General features: G+C 49.1%; 1 protein-coding gene across 2 annotated transcripts in view; it reads left to right on the top strand.

The window, feature by feature from the left end:
* Window positions 1-1,083: 1,083 nt before the first annotated feature.
* Window positions 1,084-20,507, top strand: part of CD276 (CD276 molecule) — a 33,106-nt gene continuing 13,682 nt past the window's right edge. The window contains exon 1 of one of the 2 annotated variants that reach the window (XM_081506368.1): window positions 1,084-1,340. The gene's annotated coding sequence lies outside the window, so the exon portion shown is untranslated. Of the gene's footprint in view, window positions 1,453-20,507 lie in introns of both variants that reach the window. The other variant, XM_081506369.1, reaches the window with a different exon arrangement.

Genomic DNA, 20,507 nt, shown 5'->3' on the forward strand with positions numbered 1-20,507 from the left:
AATGCTGGAGACCTGGGTTCGATTCCTGTGTTGGGAAGATCCCCTGGAGGAGGGCACAACAACCCACTCCATTATTCTTGCCTGGAGAATCCCAAGGACAGAGGAGTCTGGCAGGTTACAGTCCCTGGGGTCACAAAGAGTCAGACATGACTGAGCAACTAAGCATACCACTGAGTTGTGAAGATGAAATGAGATAAAGTGGTAAAGTGCTTAAAACAGTGGCTGACAGAGATGCATATATATTCATACACATTTCCTAAGCCCTCTCTCATTTTGTTGCTGCCACTTGGTGGTGGACCTAGCTGTAATACAACATAGGAGTCCTTTTATTTCTCTGAGGCTCAATTTTCCCACCTGTAAAACAGGGATAATATTATCTTCCTGGTCCAGTTGCTTTGAGGATCTAAACAGGCCCAACATGGAAAACTCCTAGCCTCCTCTCTGGCCCACAGAAGTCTGCTGCACCTTAGCTATTACTATCTGTAACTGATGGAGAACAGGTCAGAGAGCAGGTGCAGGCGTGGGATGTGCCAAGGCAAAGGGCTGACCGCCATCACCCTGCAGGCTGGAGGTCCAAGCCTGACCCAGCCCCATCTCCCCAGGCTGGAGTTGAGTCTTAGAAAGACAGAGCCCCAGATCAGGGTGAGGGGAGGTCAGAGCTGTCCCACCTTTGGGAGCCTGGGGTGGCCACTAGCCTGGCATGGGGCTGGGGGCAGGGCCATCCTGGTGGCCGTGGGTGGAAGGAAAAAAGGAAAACCAGCTCAGTGGAAATTACCCTGTGGTTGGCTCAGGCGCCCACGACACACTGTATTTATAGAGAGCTCCCTGCAGCTCTTAATGGCTCACAGTCGAATTAACCCTTTCCAGGAGAACACTGGACTGGGGAGTCAGACAGCCGGATCCGAGCTCTGGCTCTGCTGCCAGCGGCCTGGAGCAGGACCCAGGGTGGTCAATGACCTTCCAGCTATCCCCCTAGCAGAAAATAAACTCCGGATCTTGGGAGGGTGGGTCACGGTGGGGGATGGGCGGGGATCAGACCAGCGCCCCTTTACCAGCGCGCCCGCGTGGGCCTGGACCCGGGGCAGGGGCGTGTCCCGGCCGGTGCCCTGCCCAGCGGGCGGGCTCCGGCCTCGGCCCTAAACCGCCGCCGCGGGGCCAATCCGGCCTCTGGGGCGCACCCGGGCCGCCTTTCCGGGCCCGCGGCTTCCTCCAGCCCGCCCCGCCCCTCGGACTCCCGAGGCCGCCCCCGGCCCCCATTCGGGCCCGGCCTCGCGGCGGCGGCGGCGGCGACTCGGCAGCGCTCTGCCGCGTCCCCGAGTCCCGGGAGTCGGCGCGGCGCGGTGAGTGCTTGCGTGGCGGGCCCGGCGCTGGTCCGGGCGGCCTTTGTCTGCGGCCGAGCCCGGCCCCGGGCCGCCGGGCAGCGGGCCTGCGGCAGGACGGCTGGAGCGGGCGGTGAGCCCCCTCCCCCGCAGGGCGCCCCCGCCCCAGCCCTCTTCCCCGGGCCGGGGCTGGCCGCGGCGCCGGGAGCACGTTGGACCCCGGATCTGGGGCCCGGAGGCGGCTGGGGCTGCCAGAATCCAATCCCGCCCTCAACCCTGCCTCCCCTTCCCTGGCCGGCAGGGCCTGAGCACTGTGGGACCTGCCCTCACCCGGGGAATCCGCTCTAGGAGGAGGCTGGGCGGGTGGTTGTGACCGCGGAGGCCCTGGGTGTGCAGGGAAACAGAGGAAGATCTGTCATTGTGTTGATGATTCTGGAAAGCTTCACTATCTGGAAAGCCGCTATCTGGAGCTAGGAGTGAAGCGGAGTCTCCCTGGGGCCCTGCAGAGGAAAACACCGTGACCTGACCACCAGCACTGAGGAGGGGGAGCTGCCAGGAAGAGGAGGGCCGAGGGTTGGATAGGGGAGGGGGGCCCCATTCTGCTTGGCCCAGAGAAATGGAGTGGGCGACTGGAGACTTCCATGGGTAGCAGTGGGCATGAGGGAGACAGATTCAGAGGACAGACAGGGACGGCTGGCCTGGGTGAAGGGATGAATAGGTGTGTGGGTAGGGGGCAGAACATATGGAGCAGGGATGGGGCATTTGGGGGCTTGGGAAATCTCAGAGAGATGATGGGTGGGGTGGGATGGAGAGGAGGTGGAAGATGTGGTGGAGGGAAGGTGGGGACCCAGGGTGGAGGCCCAAGTTCTCTGCTGCTGCTTAGCTAGTGAATTGGCAGGTTCGGGGGCCTAAGGCAGTGAACTGCCAGAAAAGGGGATTTATTTCTAAGCCAAACCTAGCCTAATGAGAAATGCGTGATGGATGACTCAGATATGGGATCTATCATTGAGGAAAACATTAAGCAAATAGGAAAGCAAAACCCATTGGAGAGTTGAGAGGGTTTGTTTGACTTAATTGAGAAAAACTACTTAGGTTCAAATTGGATGTAGATAATTATAAATGAGTCTGATTTCATCATTAAATGAAGGCCCTAGGTCTTTTTCTTACATGCCTGTCTTTAGCAATTTGCTTCTATATTAGAAAGTAATGAAGCTGTTCTGTTTTTAAGAGAGTTCTTTATTTAGTTCAGCCTCTTCTCTGACTCCCTCTTGCCTCCCAGAAGTTCCTAGGAAATCTGAGGCTGTGCAAGCCTTCCTGTAATTTGGGGGTCTGCACACAGGTGGGTACTTTTGGAGACTGAGGGAAACTGAAGTCTAAACTTGAAATTGAGCTCTAAACGTGTCCAGTTGGTTGGTCTGATCTGAGTGGCAGAGCACTGAGGCTGTGGGTATGAGTGGTGGCTTATATTTCCAGCTCTTTTGGAAACGGGAATAATTTGGGTGAGTGTATTTTTCTGATATCTAGAGTTCCTGAGATTAAAAGTGAATACTTATGTTAATCATTGATCATGGGAATCTTTCTCCCCTGTATTATGCACATCACAGTCTGACCTCCTGATGTCAGTGACATTTTCCTTCATAACTTCAGATCAGCGCTGTGAACATTTTTGTACTAAGGGGACTCTCAGGAGAGTGAGATTTGCATTAAGTGGCTTCAGAGATGCTTGTATTGGTCCCATGACTGATCTTGGAGTTCTTTTCTCTCTTCAGTGACATCACTGGTGGTTTCTCCTGCCTGCTTTCAGTGAGCTTTCCAACGTATTCCAGACTCCTGTGTTGCAAGAAATTGGACCGTCCAGCTTGTTAGAGATGGGAGTGTTAGTTGCTCAGTTGTGCCCGACTCTATGCAACCCCATGGACTGCAGCCCACCAGGCTCCTCTGTCCATGGGATTTTCCAGGCAAGGATACTAGAATGGTTTGCCATTTCCTTCTCCAGGGAATCTTCCTGACCCAGAGATCGAACCTGGGTCTCCTGCACTACAGGCAGATTCTTTACCAACTGAGCTACCAGGAAAGCCCAAGAGATGGCAAGCCTACATTAAAACAGGACTGAGGATGAGAAGGGGTTTTGGGAATTGAGGACCAATTTTCCTTCCTGTCCTTGGCCCTCTGCACCTCTGCCCAGGCACCTGATAGAAGCAGGTTAACTGGCTGACTTAGATACTCAGGTACCTGATAGCTGGGTCAGGAGCTTGAATGTCTGTGGAAAGGACAGTTATAGAAGTGTTGTCCCTTCTGTGGAGGCTGTGTCCTTACTCTGTTGAAGTTGATTTTTGAACTGTCCTGTGGGAATTCCTCTATCCTTAAACTTTAACCTGCTCTGGAGTCATCAGTCTTCATTCTTTGGTGTAGGATTTGGGTTTGATGCTGAGCTGAGCAATACTGTTCAGGATCAGAGACTGAGCATGATCATAGAGCCCGAAGTTGGGATGCCACAGCACTCAGAGTGTATTGTAGAACAAGTGTCTGGCCTGTTGCTTGCCACTTCTTGGTTGGGTTTGTGCTATGTGAGGAAAAATGACCCAAGTCCAAGCAGCCTCTGAGATGAACACACAGGGCCTGAGCGGTGGGCCTGAGTCATGGGGTCAGGGGAGGAGGAAGAAGGGCAGGCAGGATGATGTCACTGCCCATGAGCTTATCCTCTGAGTGGGTGGCCACTTCCATTGCTGTCCATTTCCCACACTCCTAGGGCAGGAATGACAGGGAGGTCCACCGGCAAAAGAGGGAAGGCAAACTCAGGGCCTAAAGGAGGGCAAGAGGGTGGGAACTGGTGATCTTGGAGAAATTTCCTTTGGTCTCGTTGGTCAGAATGGATCACACATCTGTACATATAGCCTGACAGGAGGCTCAGTGCAGAGGATCCAGGAGCCTTTCTCCCCATGCCCATGGCAATAATAACAGAAGTAGTCACGATCCTTACCACTGTTTGGGTGCGTTAAATCCTTTCTGTATGTCCTCTTATTTTATCCTTACAGCAGCTCTGTGGGGTAGGCATTGCTTCCCCCTTTTTATGTAACCCTTGCCTGCCACCCCCAGTTCTGCCACCCCTGCGGGATGAGGTTCCAGATAGGAGCAGTGAGTTTTCAGGTTTTGGGGGGTGGGGCTGTGCTGGACACTTAATAGAAATCGTCTCGTTTCATCATCATAGCTGTCCTATGAAGTAGGGAGTCATTAGCTCCATTATACATATGGGTAAACTGAGGCCCAGAAAAGGGAAATCACATGCCCCAAAACATGCAGCTGGCAAATGCTGAGGCTGGGTTGCTGTCTTCTCCAGGAGCTGGCTCTTTCTGCCACTCTGGAGGCAGACTCAGCTGGAACCTGGTAAGATGTGCTAAGCGTCCCTAGTAAGGTGTGCAAGGCAGAGAGGATTCATCAGGGGAACTGGGGAGAGGGCAGACCTGACCTGGGTGTCCCAGACTAGTGTCCTTGCAGCCCAGTTGGAACCACTGTTAAGAGTTCTTACTGTTCCAGAGGCCTGGTCCTCAGCACACTAGTGCCTTCCAGGAGTCCCTCTCAGTTCTGACCAGTGCTTCCAGCCAGCTGCCTGCATTCTCCCTCATTCTCTTTGTGGTCCCAAGAATGGATGCTTCCTCCACACCCCTAATGCCTTTGGGCCTTTGGTCTTCTCAAGACTTAGGGAGGGCATGTTGGAGGGAACTGCTGGGAGTGCGGATTCAGAAACATTTTTAGGGGGAGCCTTGGAGCAGGGAGAGATACTACCTCTGGGAGGCAGGACTTCCAGGTAGCCTGAAGTCAATGTAGGCTCCCCGGAACTGGACCTCCCATGGGAGAGATACTGAAATGTGTGCTTATGGGGGAGGCCTTGTACAGGGGGTATGTAGCAGCATGGGGGCTGTGTCCTGGAGGAGGAAGGGGGAGAGGACCAACAAAGATGAGCCAGACATAGAGATGGAGCCGAATTGTGATTTGCTGCTTTGGAGCTGGGGTGCTGGTGGAGTCCTAGGTGCAAAGGGTGTCAGAGAAAGAATAATGTTCCCAGGGATCTGTACATATAGCCTGACAGGAGGCTCAGTGCAGAGGATCCAGGAGCCTTTCTCCCCATGCCCATGGCAATAATAACAGAAGTAGTCACGATCCTTACCACTGTTTGGGTGCTTTAAATCCTTTCTGTATGTCCTCTTATTTTATCCTTACAGCAGCTCTGTGGGGTAGGCATTGCTTCCCCCTTTTTAACGATATGCAATCAAATGTTAAAGAGGTTAAGTCATTTATACTTTATCATGTGTCTAGCCAGCCTTCGGAGTCAGAGTTTGAACCTAGGCTTGCCTGCTGTACCTGAGCCTAAGCTGTATGGTGAGGCAGGCAAGAGAGCCCGATGATGTTTAACAGGTGAGGAATTGAGGCCCAGGGGCACCTGTAAGCTGGCTCTTAGTCACTTCTGATGTGACTGATGACTGAGCATGGGCCCCTCGGCAGTCTGCACCCTGTTCCCTAGGCTCAGACTCCCCTCTGTATGGTGGGCATGGAAGTGGGCACTGGACAGGTGAGCTCCAAGAGGCCTTCCAGCTCTGAGGCTAGCTGGAGCCTGCTACACTCCTGAGGAGGAACCCCTGGAGATCCAGAGGGGCTGGTGCTTAGGTGGAGAGGGGTCTGCAGCATTGTTCTGGCAGGGCAAACCTCTTTCGGGGTAGAAACCTGAAGAATGTCAGGGCAGGGAGTGTTTAGATAGAGCACATCTGGAGTAAGTGGGCCCTTCCACAAGTGAAGTCTAGAAAGGTTTCTGGGAGGGATGAAATTTCCAGACACATCTGGGTGGGCACTCAGCAGGACTCAGCAGAGGTTGAGTGAATGCAGATGTGTGTGGCACGGGCCTGCCAGGACATGACCTGGGAGCCACCCTCCGACTTGGTCTTATGTTCTCTCATGCCTTCCCGTCCTCTCTCCACTCTCTTCCTTCAACTCCTTCCTCCTGGCCAGACCTCTTCTGAGCTAAGTGCAGCTGTCACTTTTTTTCAAGGTTCCGTGTTTCTGATGGTGTGTGTGTGTAGCCTCTGCGCACACTTCCAGTTCTGAGTTGGTGTCACGCTGCCTTGTCAAGTGGCTGTTGAACCCTGGAAGACGCAAACTCATTTTGTGGTGGCTCCTTAGCCAGAAGAGGGTGTGAGAAGCAGGCCAGCTGTTGTGACAAAAGTCACCATATTCTTGAACCCACTGAGCCGTCTTCCTTCTCTCTGGCTTCGCCTCCTCTGGGTCTCATGCCTTGACTTCAGTGTGGAGAGGGTGCCTCATGGGGATGGTCTGGCTTGGGGAAGCTGGGGGTTCCACTGTGTCCTGTTTTGCCTTTTCCTTGTTCTTCCTAAATCCATAAGGGAAGCAGACCGCAGATGCCAAGAAAACCTTGGCCCCACTCTGCTGGGCTGGCGCTGATGACACACTGCTGTTTTGACTCACACAGAAATCACTTTGAGAGGAAGAATTGATTTCTTCTCTTGGGTAGGATCACGGGGCTGGGGAGCAGTGCCCAGCGGACAGCCTTGAACACAAAAGGCCCACACTAACTCATTATCAGGAAAAAGAAAGGCCGTCAGGGTTCCTAGGCAACTCTGGAGATCCCCTCAACTCTTTCCCCAGGCTCCCACCCAGTTGTGGAACACCTATACTATTAATATTAGGTCAGCTTTTTTTAGATAATTTTTCTCAGTAGAGTCCTATAATCATGCTGTGAAGGCAGAGTTTAGATTCCTATTTCACACATGAGCCAGCTGAGGCTCAGAGAGGATGTTTTCCCAAAGTCACATGTCTAGGAAGTGGCAGAGTCTGGATTTGAAGCTGTGTCTCCAACTCCAGAGACATCTTCTAAAATGCCAGGGCTCACTCTGTCCATGATGCTTCTTGTGCTACACCAGTACAGCATGTGATGGTGGTTATAGCACAGGAAGGGGACCAGGACCTTCCTTTGAGGGTTAGGGAGATGAAGACCCTGAGAGGCAGTGGGGCAGAGCAAGTGAGTGACAGAGCCTGGTCTAAAGCCCACATAAACATAAATCTTCGATGTTGCTGTTTTCCTTTTTCATTAATGAACAAAAGAATTAGATGCTTGTTGTCAAAGCAGCAGAAGTGTATCAGAGTAACTAGAAGGTGGAAGTAGATGCTTACCTTCATCCCCATGCTCCAGGGTTGGGTTCACTATCATGCTTCCAGACCCTTTTTCTATACAAACATTCATCCATCCATCTCTCTATCTATCTAAACACATAGGCATTCATTCATTCATTGAGCGGTGCTTGGAATACTCATTATGTGCCAAACCTTAGTTAGAATTAAGGATTCAGTAGTATAAAGGATCTAATAAATAAAGCAGACACGGTTCCTGCTCAGGGAGGTCTCAGTGTGACACAAGATAAACAGCAATGAATAACAGGGACATCCATAGAGTGGCAGACCCCCAACCCAGCTTTTCTGCAAAGGTGAACCTCAAGATGTCATCCAGGAAGAAGGAACTGTGCTTGCAGAGACCCTGTGAGATAGGGAACAGTGTCTCGTTGTAAGACCTCTGATGAGGGATGAATGGGAGGAGGTGAGGCTGGGGAGGTGGGCAGGGCTGAACCAGGCAAGACCCTGTAGGCTGATTAGATATTGAAAGTGATGATGTGATGCACTTTTGTTTTTATAGCTGTTTTTCTGGTTGCTGTGTAGAAGTCTAGATGGGAGTATAGAGCTGGGTTGGGGGGACAAAAGAGAAAGTGGAGAGACTGGTGAGGAGCCTTTTGTAGTCAGGCAGGCAAGAGATGATGGCAGCTTGGCAGACCAGAGAGAGAAGCCGAGGTAGAGGGGAATAGAGAGAGTAAAAATACATTGGGTTGACAAGCTTTTTCTCTAAAGGATCAGAAAGTAAATTGTTCAGGCTTTGTGATTATTACAACTACTCAGTTCTACTGCTGTGATGGAAAAGCAGTCACAGATAATGTGTAAATGAATGGAGGGTGGCTGTGTGCTGATGAAACTTGATTTACAGACACTGAAATTTGAATTTCATATGATTTCCATGTGTTATGAAGAATTCTTCTTTTAATTTTCTAACCATGTAAAAAGGTAAACCCTGTCTTAACTGGTGAACTGAACAAAAGCAGGTGGTGAGCTGAATTTGGGGCTGAGGCTGTAGTCTGCAGATCCCTGAGATATGTTTGGGTGTTTGGGATGGCTGTTCTTGGTGATGAACTATAAGGGTGAGAGAAATCAGGGTTCTGACTTGATTAGAGGTGGTGGAGGATGATGCCTTTACAAAGTGGGAAGGGCTGGGGAGGAACAGGTTTGGGGGAGGAATCAAGAGGTTGAAGAGGGACATGTTAAGAGAGAGGTGCCTGTGAGTCATTGGAACAGAGATGTTTAGGAGACAGTTGGGCTTAAGTTTGGAGCTCAGATGAGAGGTGTGGACTTGGAGAAGTAAATTTGGGAGTTATCAGCATATAAATGATATTTAAAGCCACAGGAGTGGATGAAATCATCTAGGAAAAAAAAATAGAATTAAGGAGAGGGTCTGGGAGCAAGCCCCCAGGGGTTCACTGCCAGAGAAGGAAGGACCTGCACTGAAATATAGGCGATGGAGAGAGAGGTAGGTGACTAGATCTGGGACCATGGGACCATGCATTAATACAGAAATTAGGTCACATAACTCACAATATATAATATACTTTATTCAGTGACCCACATGGACTTATTTCCATGTTAGTACAGGTTCTTTTGAAAGGCTGTATGCTATTCCATTATACAGATGCACCATAATTAATATACCCATTTCCAAATTGTTTTCCATTTTTGCTGCTTGTGTGTTTGAGAATGGAGCTAGTGTTTCTGTAAACCACTCCTTACTGACTAGCCCCTGGGCCAAATCTTCTGCTGCTTGTTTTTGTATTGTTTAGAAGCTAAGAATGATTGGCCAAAAAAATCGTATGACTCCTGAAAATTATATTCAATTCAATTCTGAGTGTCCATAAATAAAGTTCTATTGGAACACTGCTCTGCTGTGTTCCTGGCTGCTTTCTTGTGCTAAAGGCAGAGCTGAGCCATTGTGACAGATATGGGAAGGCCTGCAAAGCCTAAAACATTCACTATTTGGACCTTCACAGAAGAAATTTTCTGACCCCTGCCTGACTCGATTCTACATCCAGAACCAGCAGTAGGTCCACACACAGGCGGAGCAGGGTATTTTGAGCATCTCCAGGAGGACACAATCTAGAAAAAAAACTCTCTGATGCCCGAAATTCCACCATTAGCTCTTATTTTGAGTAAATCATTGCCCTTTTAAAATGTCATCCTTTAAAATTCAAACATCCTCAGCAAGGTTAACATTACATATGGATCAATTAATCAAAGGTTGGCCTACCAACGGCAACAATGTTACTTCTCTACTCAAAACCCTTTCTCATCACCTACAAACAAAATCCAAACATGACCTCCTGTTCTAGCCCTGACCACCTGGGGAGCTTCAGGTCAGTGTTCAGGGTTCACTTTAGTGGGTTATCATGTCTCTAAGGTACCACCAGGTGGTCCTCACTGTGTCTTAAAACAGTACCCTGTACTGAACTTCAGTGATTTCTATGCATTTCCCTACTGGAACTCAGGCTCCTTGAGACAGACATAACTTAGTCCTCTCTCTGCCCCCAGTGCCTACCTACCAGGCACTCAATGAATAGTTCAGTGAATAACTAAATACACAAACAAATGTATAGTCAAGGACTCCTTCAGTTATAGACAATGGAAACATAGCTCAAACTGGCTTAAGGGGAAAAAAAGATTGCTCATGTATCTGGGCAGTGTAGGTGTGCAGCTTGCTTCAGGCATAGGGACTTAAATGTTGTGTTCAGGGCTCTGTATCCCTCCTGTGTTCACCTTTGCCTCTGTGTATTTGTTTGGATCAATTCTTTAGATTATTGCTAGTTGATAGATTCATTGCCAACAGCCCCAGACCACATCCTCCTTAGCAACCTCAGCAAGAAAGAGTGCTTTCTGAGAGTGCCAGCAGCAAAGCCCTGGGAATTCTTTGATTGGGTGTGGCCTGGCTCACAGGCTCATTTCCAAGCCTGTCACTGAGTAGGGGCAGGGCAAGGGTTCTCCAAGGAGCCAGATCTGGTCCCCAGCTGAGGCCAGAGGCTGGGAGTCAGCTCTACCAGCACCATGTGGAGTGGGTTCCCCGCAGGAAATTCGAGCTCTGTTATCAGAAAGATCCAGCCTAGAATGAGAGAGGCGCACTCTAGAATAAAGGATGTGGAGCAAAATGTCTAGTGAAGGCAGAGAAGGTCTGCCCAGCATCTATTTTGCTTCTGTATCAAGGAAAGAAAGAGAAGCTGCTAGGAAGGAGCCAGAGTTCAGGCCAGGAGGGGAGGTGATAATCTGCTTTAATGGGTTTGTCTTCTGGCTCCTGAGATTGCCTGTCCTGGTGCTGAGTGAACCTGGAGATGAGATCTCAGAGAAGCTATCAGGGATATTTCAGGATAACTGGGAAAGACAGCAGGGATTGCATGGGGGTAGGGAAGGTGTGGGTCGCAGCATTTCACAGTTTCCCACTGTGTACAGAATCAATCCAGGACCCCTAACCGACCATAAAGAAGGCTGAGCGCCGAAGAATTGATGTTTTTGAACTGTGGTGTTGGAGAAGACTCTTGAGAGTCCCTTGGACTGCAAGGAGATCAAGCCAGTCCATCCTAAAGAAAATCAAGCCTGAATATTCATTGGAAGGACTGATGCTAAAGCTGAAGCTCCAATACTTTAGCCACCTGATGTGAGGAGCTGACTCATTAGAAGACCCTGATGCTGAGAAAGATGGAGGGCAGGAGGAGAAGGGGATGACAGAGGATGAGATGGTTGGATTTTGCAATCATTTAAGCTTCCAAAATGGGTCCCTAGCCCACTCACTGGTCTTTTCCCCCTCTTCCTTCCTTCAAAGATTGAGGGCAGGAGAAGAAGAGGGCGACAGAGGATGAGATGGTTGAATGGCATCATCGATTCAATGCACATGAGTTTGAGCAAACTCTGGAACATAGTGAAGGGCAGGGAAGCCTGGAGTGCTCCAGTCCATGACTGAACAACAACTGACCCCTAGCCACCTCCCTTGCCTCATCTCTTGACAGCCTCTCCTCAGAGTCCCATCTTCCCAGAGTCTACTGGGGGTGCCTGCTCTTCCATGACTTTGCTGGTGCTGCCCCCTCCCCCAGATAGCTGAAATGTTTCCTCCTTTATGAGGTCTCGACTAAGCCTCCCCATTCCTCTGTGAACTGCTTGACCTTCCATTTCCGTAATACCTGCTATAAACCTGCATCTGTTTGTTGTATAAATGGATAAATGACTGCTCAAAGACCTAAGATGGGCAAATAACCAGTTTTATGGAGAATAAAGTAGATTACAGGAAGAACAGATTGGTGACTTCGTCTTGACAAAACCCTGGAACTAATAATCAATTGAGCACTTAAGGAAGAGTCCACCTTCTTCAATTGAGCCTTTTTTTTTTTTTCTGATTTTTCTCCCTGTGATTGGTCCCCCACCAGAAGCAGTGGTACTTTGGGGGTGAGATAAATGGGCAGCTGGGTGAGTGGCAGCACAAGTAGGAAGACTTGGGACCCCAAAACCCTGAATAGTGGACAGACATTCAGGGGCAGACCCTAGTGCTATAGGGCTCTCCTGATTCTGTCCTCTCCCAGAGGACCTTGATGACACAAGAAATAAAGTAAGGAGAAGAGGGTAGCCTTTTTAGGTAACATTCATTTGTTCTTTTCTTCATCCACCAAAAAATTATTGAGCACCCCTAAGCACCAGGTACTGTCAAAACAGTAATTCAAAAGATCATGGCATGGTTACAAAACACTGTGTCTGCACTTAATGCCACCAAATTGTACACTTAAAAATTATTAAAATGGGAATTCTCTGTAGGTCCAATGGTTAGAACTATGTGCTTTTACAGCTAAGGTCCCAGGTTCAATCCCTGGCCAGGGAACTAATCCTATGAGTTGAAGGGTGTGGCAAAAAAAAAATGGCAAAATGGTAAACTTCATGTTATGTGTATTTTGCCATAAATAAAAAAAAAAGATCATGGCAGTTGGAGTGATAGACTTAGCTTAACTGGATGAAATGTAATAGTAACAAATGAAACATCCTATAAATCTCCACCCCTTCTCTAAATCTTTCAGAGGAGGATAGCAGAGACATGGACCCACAGCAGTGCAAGCAAATGACTCTGGTCATTGGCCACAGATTTGACAGTCTATTATTTTGTGTTATTTTAGTGAAAAAAAAAGTGGCTGGCTGCCCAGTATGACCTCTACCAGGGAGAGGAAGACCCAAGACTTGCAGGACTGTTATAAGGGAGGGGGCAGACATGTTCTCTGTGGTCCAAGGGGTCAAACGAGGAATTGTATGGGCTGACAGATTTTATCTCAGTAAAAGGTAGAGCTTTACATCAATGAGAGCTGCCCACAAGGTGGTGAACTTCTTTGGGAAGTAGTAGTTACCCATCTCCGGGGTGAAGTTGTGGGAGTGGCCACATAAAGCTTCCCTGTTCTGTTCTTAACTTCTGCAGCTTCTTCAGAATTTGTTCGGGGGGCCTCTTCTCATTCCATTAGCTACTCAGTGATCCCAACTTGGGCTTCCAAGAGTAGCTCCCTCATCCTGTTCTGAGCTCCAGCTCTGTGTCTAAAAATCTTATCACACATTTTGTCATCGATGATCCATCCACGGCTCAAGCCCAGTTGGAATTCTTCTCCCCCGTCATTTCCGGGTCTCTCCATCTGCTGTGTGTGACACACACACTCATTGGTTGAAACCTTCAGTACATCCTTGGGTCTTTCAACCCCTACCATACATACAATCCCCAAAACAAGTCATGACTACCCTTGAAATATCTCCTAAGCTGGGTCCAGGTATCATTAAGTGAATCTAATGAGATAGTGTTCAGTTCACATTTTGAAACATCTATTTTAGATGTGGTTTCCTTTTGCTGTTCTGAGCAGTAGCAATTTTCATGGGATGGGAAGAGGGAGAAGAGAAGGCAGGAGAGGAAGGAAGGGATGGGTCCCTAAATTAGTCACTTTGGATGCTGTAAGAATGACCCGAAATAACGGTGATGCTAGAAGAGATGCTTATTCTCACCCATGGGACAGTCCAGGTATGTCCAGGGCTGATGCTGCAGCCCCACAGGGGCCTTCTGTCTTGCTGCTCTGCGGTCCCCAAGGTGTTGCCTTTGGCAGCATGGTCCTCGGTGGCTTACCACATATGTGTTCTAGACAGTGGGAAGGGGAGGAGAAGAGAGAGGGCATGCTCCTCTTTAAAGGCATGACCCAGAAGTTGTATACACCAGTTCCTCCTACATCTTATGAGCCAGAAAATGGTCACATGGCTATTCCCTGCTGCAAGGCAGGCTGGGATCTGTAGTCTTTAGCTAAGTGGCCCTGTGCCCAACAAAATATAAATATTCTACAGAAGAGGAGGAAACTAGATGTAAGGGGAACACTAGTGGTTTCTGCCACAGTCATTTTATACATTTCAATGTGACCTATATGGCAGCTAACTGGCTAGACCTTAAGGATATAGTACATGAAGGCTTAACATACCAATGAAGTTCCATCAGCATCCAGTAAAGCTCTTCTTTCAGGCTTCCCTGGTGGCTCAGACTGTAAAGAAACTGTCTGCAATGCAGGATACCCAGGTTTGATCCCTGGGTCAGGAAGATTCCCCTGGAGAAGGGAATGGCAACCCACTCTACTGTTCTTGCCTGGAGAATTCCATGGACAGAGGAACCTGGTGGGCCACAGTCCATGGGGTCCCAAAGAGTTGGACATGACTGAGTGACCTTCATTTTTTTTAAAAGCCCTTCTTTCATAGATGGCAACACTGATCTCAGAGAGGGGAAGTCACCTATAAAGATTGCCCAGCAAAGTGGCAGGACTGGGACTAGAATCAAACTTCGGGCTCACTATTTACTATTTCAAAGAGATCTGGCTGAGAGTCAGAAAAGCATTGCCATGAGGCCAGGACTCTTGGAGCTAGGGAGAGACCACCTTTCCTAGCCTGTCTACCTGGGGACAGGCTAGGACAGGCCAAATTCAGACTTAAACTGAAGAAAGTAGGGAAAACCACTAGACCATTCAGGTATGACCTAAATCAAATCCCTAATGATTATGCAGTAAAAGTGAGAAATAGATTTAAGGGACTAGATTTGATAGACAGAGTGCCTGATGAACCATGGACAGAGGTTCATGACACTGTACAGGAGACAGGGAGTAAGACCATCCCCAAGAAAAAGAAATGCAAAAAAGTAAAATGGCTGTCTGAGGAGGCCTTAAAAATAGCTGTGAAAAGAAGAGAAGCAAAAAGCAAAGGAGAAAAGGAAAGACATACCCATTTGAATGCAGAGTTCTAAAGGATAGCAAGGAAAGATAAGAAAGCCTTCCTCAGTGATCAGTACAAAGAGACAGAGGAAAACAATAGAATGGGAAAGACTAGAGATCTCCTCAAGAAAATTAGAGATACCAAAGGAACATGTCATGCAAAGATGGGCTCAATAAAGGACAGAAATGGTATGAACCTAACAGAAGCAGAAGATATTAAGAAGGGGTGGCAAGAATACACAGAAGAACTATACAAAAAAGATCTTCATGACCCAGATAACCACGATGGTGTGATCACTCACCTAGAGCCAGACATCCTGGAATGCAGTCAAGTGGGCCTTAGGAAGCATCCCTATGAACAAAGGTAGTGGAGGTGATGGAATTCCAGTTGAGCTATTTCAAATTCTAAAAGATGACGCTGTGAAAGTGCTGCACTCAATATGCCAACACATTTGGAAAACTCATCAGTGGCCACAGGACTGGAAAAGGTCAGTTTTCATTCCAATCCTTAAGAAAGACAATGCCAAAGAATGCTCAAACTACTGCACACTTGCACACTAGTAAAGTAATGCTCAAAATTCTCCAAGCCAGGCTTCAACAATTCGTGAACTGTGAACTTCCAGATGTTCAAGCTGGATTTAGAAAAGGCAGAGGAACCAGAGATCAAATTGCCAACATCTGTTGGATCATTGAAAAAGCAAGAAAGTTCCAGAAAAACATCTACTTCTGTTTTATTGACTATGCCAAAGCCTTTAACTGTGTGGATCACAAACTCTGGAAAATTCTTCAAGAGATGGGAATACCAGACCACCTGACCTGCCTCTTGAGAAACCTGTATGTAGGTTAGGAAGCAACAGTTAGAACTGGACATGGAACAACAGACTGGTTCCAAATAGAAAAAGGCGTACATCAAGTCTGTATATTGTCACCCTGCTTATTTAACTTATATGCAGAGTACATCATGAGAAATGCTGGGATGGAGGAAGCACAAGCTGGAATCAAGATTGCCGGGAGAAATATCAATAACCTCAGATCTGCAGATGATACCACCCTTATGGCAGAAAGTGAAAAAGAACTAAAGAGCCTCTTGATGAAAGTGAAAGAGGAGAGTGAAAAAGTTGGCTGAAAGCTCAACATTCAGAAAACAAAGATCATGGCATCCGGTCCCATCACTTCATGGGAAATAGATGGAGAAACAGTGGAAACAGTGTCAGACTTTATTTTCTGGGGCTCCCAAATCACTGCAGATGGTGACTGCAGCCATGAAATTAAGACACGCTTCTCCTTGAAAGAAAAGTTATGACCAACCTAGACAGCATATTAAAAAGCAGAGACATTACTTTGCCAACAAAGGTTGGTCTAGTCAAAGCTATGGTTTTTCCAGTAGTCATGTATAGATGTGAGAGTTAGACTGTAAAGAAAGCTGAGCGCCGAAGAATTGATGCTTTTGAACTGAGGTGTTGGAGAAGACTCTTGAGAGTCCCTTGGACTGCAAGGAGATCCAACCAGTCCATCCTAAAGGAACTCAGTCCTGAATATTCATTTGAAGGACTGATGTTGAAGCTGAAACTCCAATACTTTGGCCCCTAATGGGAAGAGCTGACTCATTTGAAAAGACCCTGATGCTGGGAAAGATTGAAGGTGGGAGGAAAAGGGATTGATGAGATGGCTGGATGACATCACTGACTCAGTGGACATGAGTTTGAGTAAACTCCAGGAGTTGGTGATGGACAGGGAGGCCTGGTGTGCTGAAGTCCATGGGGTCTCAAACAGCTGGACATGACTGAGCGACTGAATTACCTGGGGAGCTGCTCATCATTTGTCAGGACTCACCCTTAGGGTTATCATGTGCCTCCAAATAGCTCTCAATTATCTTAAATAGTACTCTGTACTGAACTGCAGTGATTTCTCTGCATTGGAACTCAGGCTCCTTGAGGACAGACACAGCTTAGTCCTCTCTCTGTCCCCAGTGCCTGCCTACCAGGCACTCAGTGAATAGTTTAGTGAATAACTAAATACAGGAATATATATTCAAGGTGGGCTTCCCAGGTGGCTCAGTGGTAAAGAATCTGCCTGCCAAGCAGAAGATATGGGTTCAATCCCTGGGTTGGGAAGATCCCCTGGAGAAGGAAATGGCCACCCACTCTAGTATTCTTGCCTGGAAAATCCTATGGACAGAGGAGCCTGGCAGGCTATAGTATGTAGGGTCACAAAGAGTTGGACACGGCTTAGTGACTAAACAATGACAAGAACAACCTTCAATTGCGGGTAAGAGAAATTTAGCTCAAACTAGCTTGAGGAAAAAAAAGATTGGCTCAAGTATCTGGACAGTCTAGGTATGCAGCTTGCTTCAGGCATAGCTGGATCCAGGCACTTAACTGCTGTTGTCAGAAGCTGTGCTTCTATCCAGTGCTGGTTAGCAAAGATCGACACTAATTCTGTGACTTGATCCTTCTTGCCTTCTGGGGGAAGTGTTGTCCAAGCAGCCCCTGCAAGGATTGGGAAGAGGCAGGAGGGTTAAGAGAAAATGGGGTGCTGCTGGTGGTCATGGTAGGGGCAAGGAGTTCCCCTCAGACGTCCCCAGCTCCAGGGCGTCGTGGTATAGAGCCCACCTCAGCCCTTGGTTTTTGGTTTTGGCTTTATGGAGGTCATCTCTGGGGAGCTTCCTTGTGGCTCCACCTCTGCCAGGGTTGGATGCACTTACTGTACCTCAGGCCTCGGGTGGCATGGGCCCCTCCCTCCTACTTCTCTGTGAAAGCCAAGGCCCCCTGTGGTCTTTCCTGCCAGGGCTCCTTGGAATTCCCGCATTTGGCTGGATGAGAATGGAGGAAGTGGAGGAGGGAAGACCAGCTGGTGACTCACCAGGAGGGGTGGCACAGGGTGACTCCAGGGCCATACTGCCTGGGGGTGAGAATTCCCCTTTGTAGAAAAGGTGGGCAGGGCGGTGTGAATGCAGCCTGAGGTCTCTGCGTCTCCATGACACTCTGTGTGCTGGGCAGCCGGTCTGCCCCAGTGGTCACAGGTCATGCTTCTGTTGCCTAGCAATACTCTCTCTGAGATGTGTTCCCCCCTCCTGCCCTCAGCTCTAGGAGCCCAGCTATTGGGGAGGGAGCCTCTCCCTGTCCTCGGTTCTGGGCTATCAAGGCTTCTCCGCAGGGAACGCATGTCCAGAGTCTAGGAAGGGAGTTGAAGGGAGTAAATCCAGCCCCTGGAAATATTGAAGGCAGGAGGAGAAGGGAACAACAGAGGATGAGATGGTTGGATGGCATCACCGACTCGATGAGACAGGGAAGCCTGGTGTGCTGCAGTCCACGGGGTCACAAAGAGTCAGACATGACTGAGAGACTGAACTGACTGACCACTCCACCCCTACCCACCGGGAATCTTCACCTTTCCTCAGGAGGGAAGGACAGCTCTGCCCTTGGGGAACCTGATTAGATCGGGAGACCTCCCCATATTCATGGAGGTGGCAGCCAGTCCCAAGCAACCCTGGCAAGTAAACCCAGTAGCAGCAGCAGGAATTAGCTTGATGGATGGAGGAGAAAAGGCTTGAGAGCCAGGCAGAGTGATATGCGTTTATTCTGGTGGTAAATGGGGAACCATGTGAGGGCCTTGTAGAGAAAGGATGTGAGCAGATTCCTGCGTCAGATCCTAAGAGGAGACACGCAGAGTGTGGGGTAGACAGGGGCGGAGTGGAGGGTCACGGGAGGATCACAGGAGTGCTGGCAGCCCAGGTCAGGGTGGGAGATGGTAGGCATGGGCAGCAGTGGGAAGAGTGAGGGAGACCCAGGAAGGACAGGCCTTGGTTCTGTCTTGGGGTAAATGAGAGCTCCTTAATCCTTAGTCTCTGTGATTCCTTCAGCAGACAGGCAGGCATGGCCAGCCACTGCCTGCCAGCATTTCCCTTTGGTCTGTGGTGGCCCTTGTAGGCATGATGTGGAGCCTGCCAAGGGTGCCTTTATGAATGGACCTCAAAGGCTGCTGACTCAGCAGGCGGCAAGGCTTTGAGGCCACCAGGTTTGGGCCGGAACTGTCTGGGAAGGAAGTGGCTGCTCAGGGCTTCCCCACTGTGGACAGCTGGGAGGTGGTGGTTGGGCAGGATGCACCCGTCATGGCTGAGGGACTCCCTCAGCTCTGCTGCTGGGTGTGGGGGAGAGGGGAGAGGCGGGAGGTGCTTGGCTGGAATTGGGAGGGTTGAGACTGGGTGCTGCCACTGAAACTGATTCTCATGACTATTGGTGCCATTCGCTCCCTAGAAGGGCAGAGCCGTGTGGCAGGAGGTGGGGAACGCAAACCGTTCTGGCAGGAGGTGGGGAATGCAAACCGTTCTCAACTTTGTGCAAAATACGAAGTCCCCTTACTTATCTGGGCTTTAATTTTTTTTTCCTCTTGCAAAATGGGACCAAGTCTGCAGCCTGGCTCCCTGGGTGGTCTGAGGAATGTGAAACCTTTTCTATTTTTGTCAAATTGTATTGAATAGCATAAATCGACCCTGGTGACACATGGCTTGGTCAGGATGTGACAATTAGGCAGCAGCTGTGAGACCTGGGGAAAAGGCAGACAGCATTAGGGGTGGGGTGGGGGCGGGGGAGGAAGCCAGGGACTGGGAGCAGGGCTGGGCCTGGAAGGTCACAGAAATACCTCACTCAATCCTGATTCCAGTCTGGGGGCGGAGAGGGGCGGAGGGGGGCCGAGGGGGGCGGTCAGCCCCAGCCCCAGCCCATGTCACTTCCGCTTCTCTTCGGTCTTGGGCACTCTGTATACTCATGTTAAACTAGCCCATGTCCTTTCCTTTAAGCCCCACACTCATTCACCAGGCCGCCTTCAGAAGTTTCCCCTGGAAGTTCCCGCACAAACACCTTTCACTGCACACACCCTGCACTAAACCCGTCCCTGTTCTCTGTCTCCATGAATGCTCTACCTGGTCTCTAGGCTCAAACCATGACCACCCTGACTGCTCCCTCCCTCTCTCCCCTGTCCTCCATGCTGTCAGTTTCCCCCAGACCTGCTTTGTCTCTTCTGTCCAACTCTTGTCATTTATCCTGCAGATGCTGTCAGCGTAATCTTTATGAAACACAGCTCTGACCATATCCTTTCTTTTATTCGAGAACCTTCAGTGGCTCCCAGCTGCCTTCAGGATAAGCTTCTGACCTCTTGTTATTGTTGTTCATTGCTAAGTTGTGTCCAACTCTTGTGCGACCCCATGGACTGTAGCATGCCAGGCTTTCTTGTCTTTCACTATCTCCTGGAGTTCGCTCAAACTCATGTCTATTGAGTCAGTGATGTAATCCAACCATCTCATCCTCTGTTGCACCCTTGTCCTCCTGCCCTCAAGCTTTCCCAGAATCAGGGTCCTTTCCAATGAGTTGGCTCTTCACATCAGGTGGCCAAAGTATTGGAGCTTTAGCATCAGTCTTTCCAATGAATATTCAGGACTAATTTCCTTTAGGATTGACTGGTTTGATCTCCTTGCAGTCCAAGGGACTCTCAAAAGTCTTCTCCAGAACCATAATTCAAAAGCATCAATACTTCGGTGCTCAGCCTTCTTTATGGTCCAACTCTCACATCCATACATGACTACTAGAAAAACCATAGCTTTGACTAGACAGACCTTTGTCAGCAAAATAATGTCTTAGCCAATCTCGAAGTCTTATTCTCCCCTACCAGCTGAGCAAAACTGATCTGTGTACAAACTTGCGTTGCCCTGAGGGGGCCAGGCTTGACTATTCGTGGCCTTGCCTCTCCTTTCTTTTGTTTGCATATCAATATCTTAGAAGGGGTGGATCCT

The sequence above is a fragment of the Giraffa tippelskirchi genome, chromosome 7 (assembly GCF_054371585.1).
Source record: "Giraffa tippelskirchi isolate mGirTip1 chromosome 7, T2T-mGirTip1v1.2.pri, whole genome shotgun sequence".
NCBI lineage: Eukaryota > Metazoa > Chordata > Mammalia > Artiodactyla > Giraffidae > Giraffa > Giraffa tippelskirchi.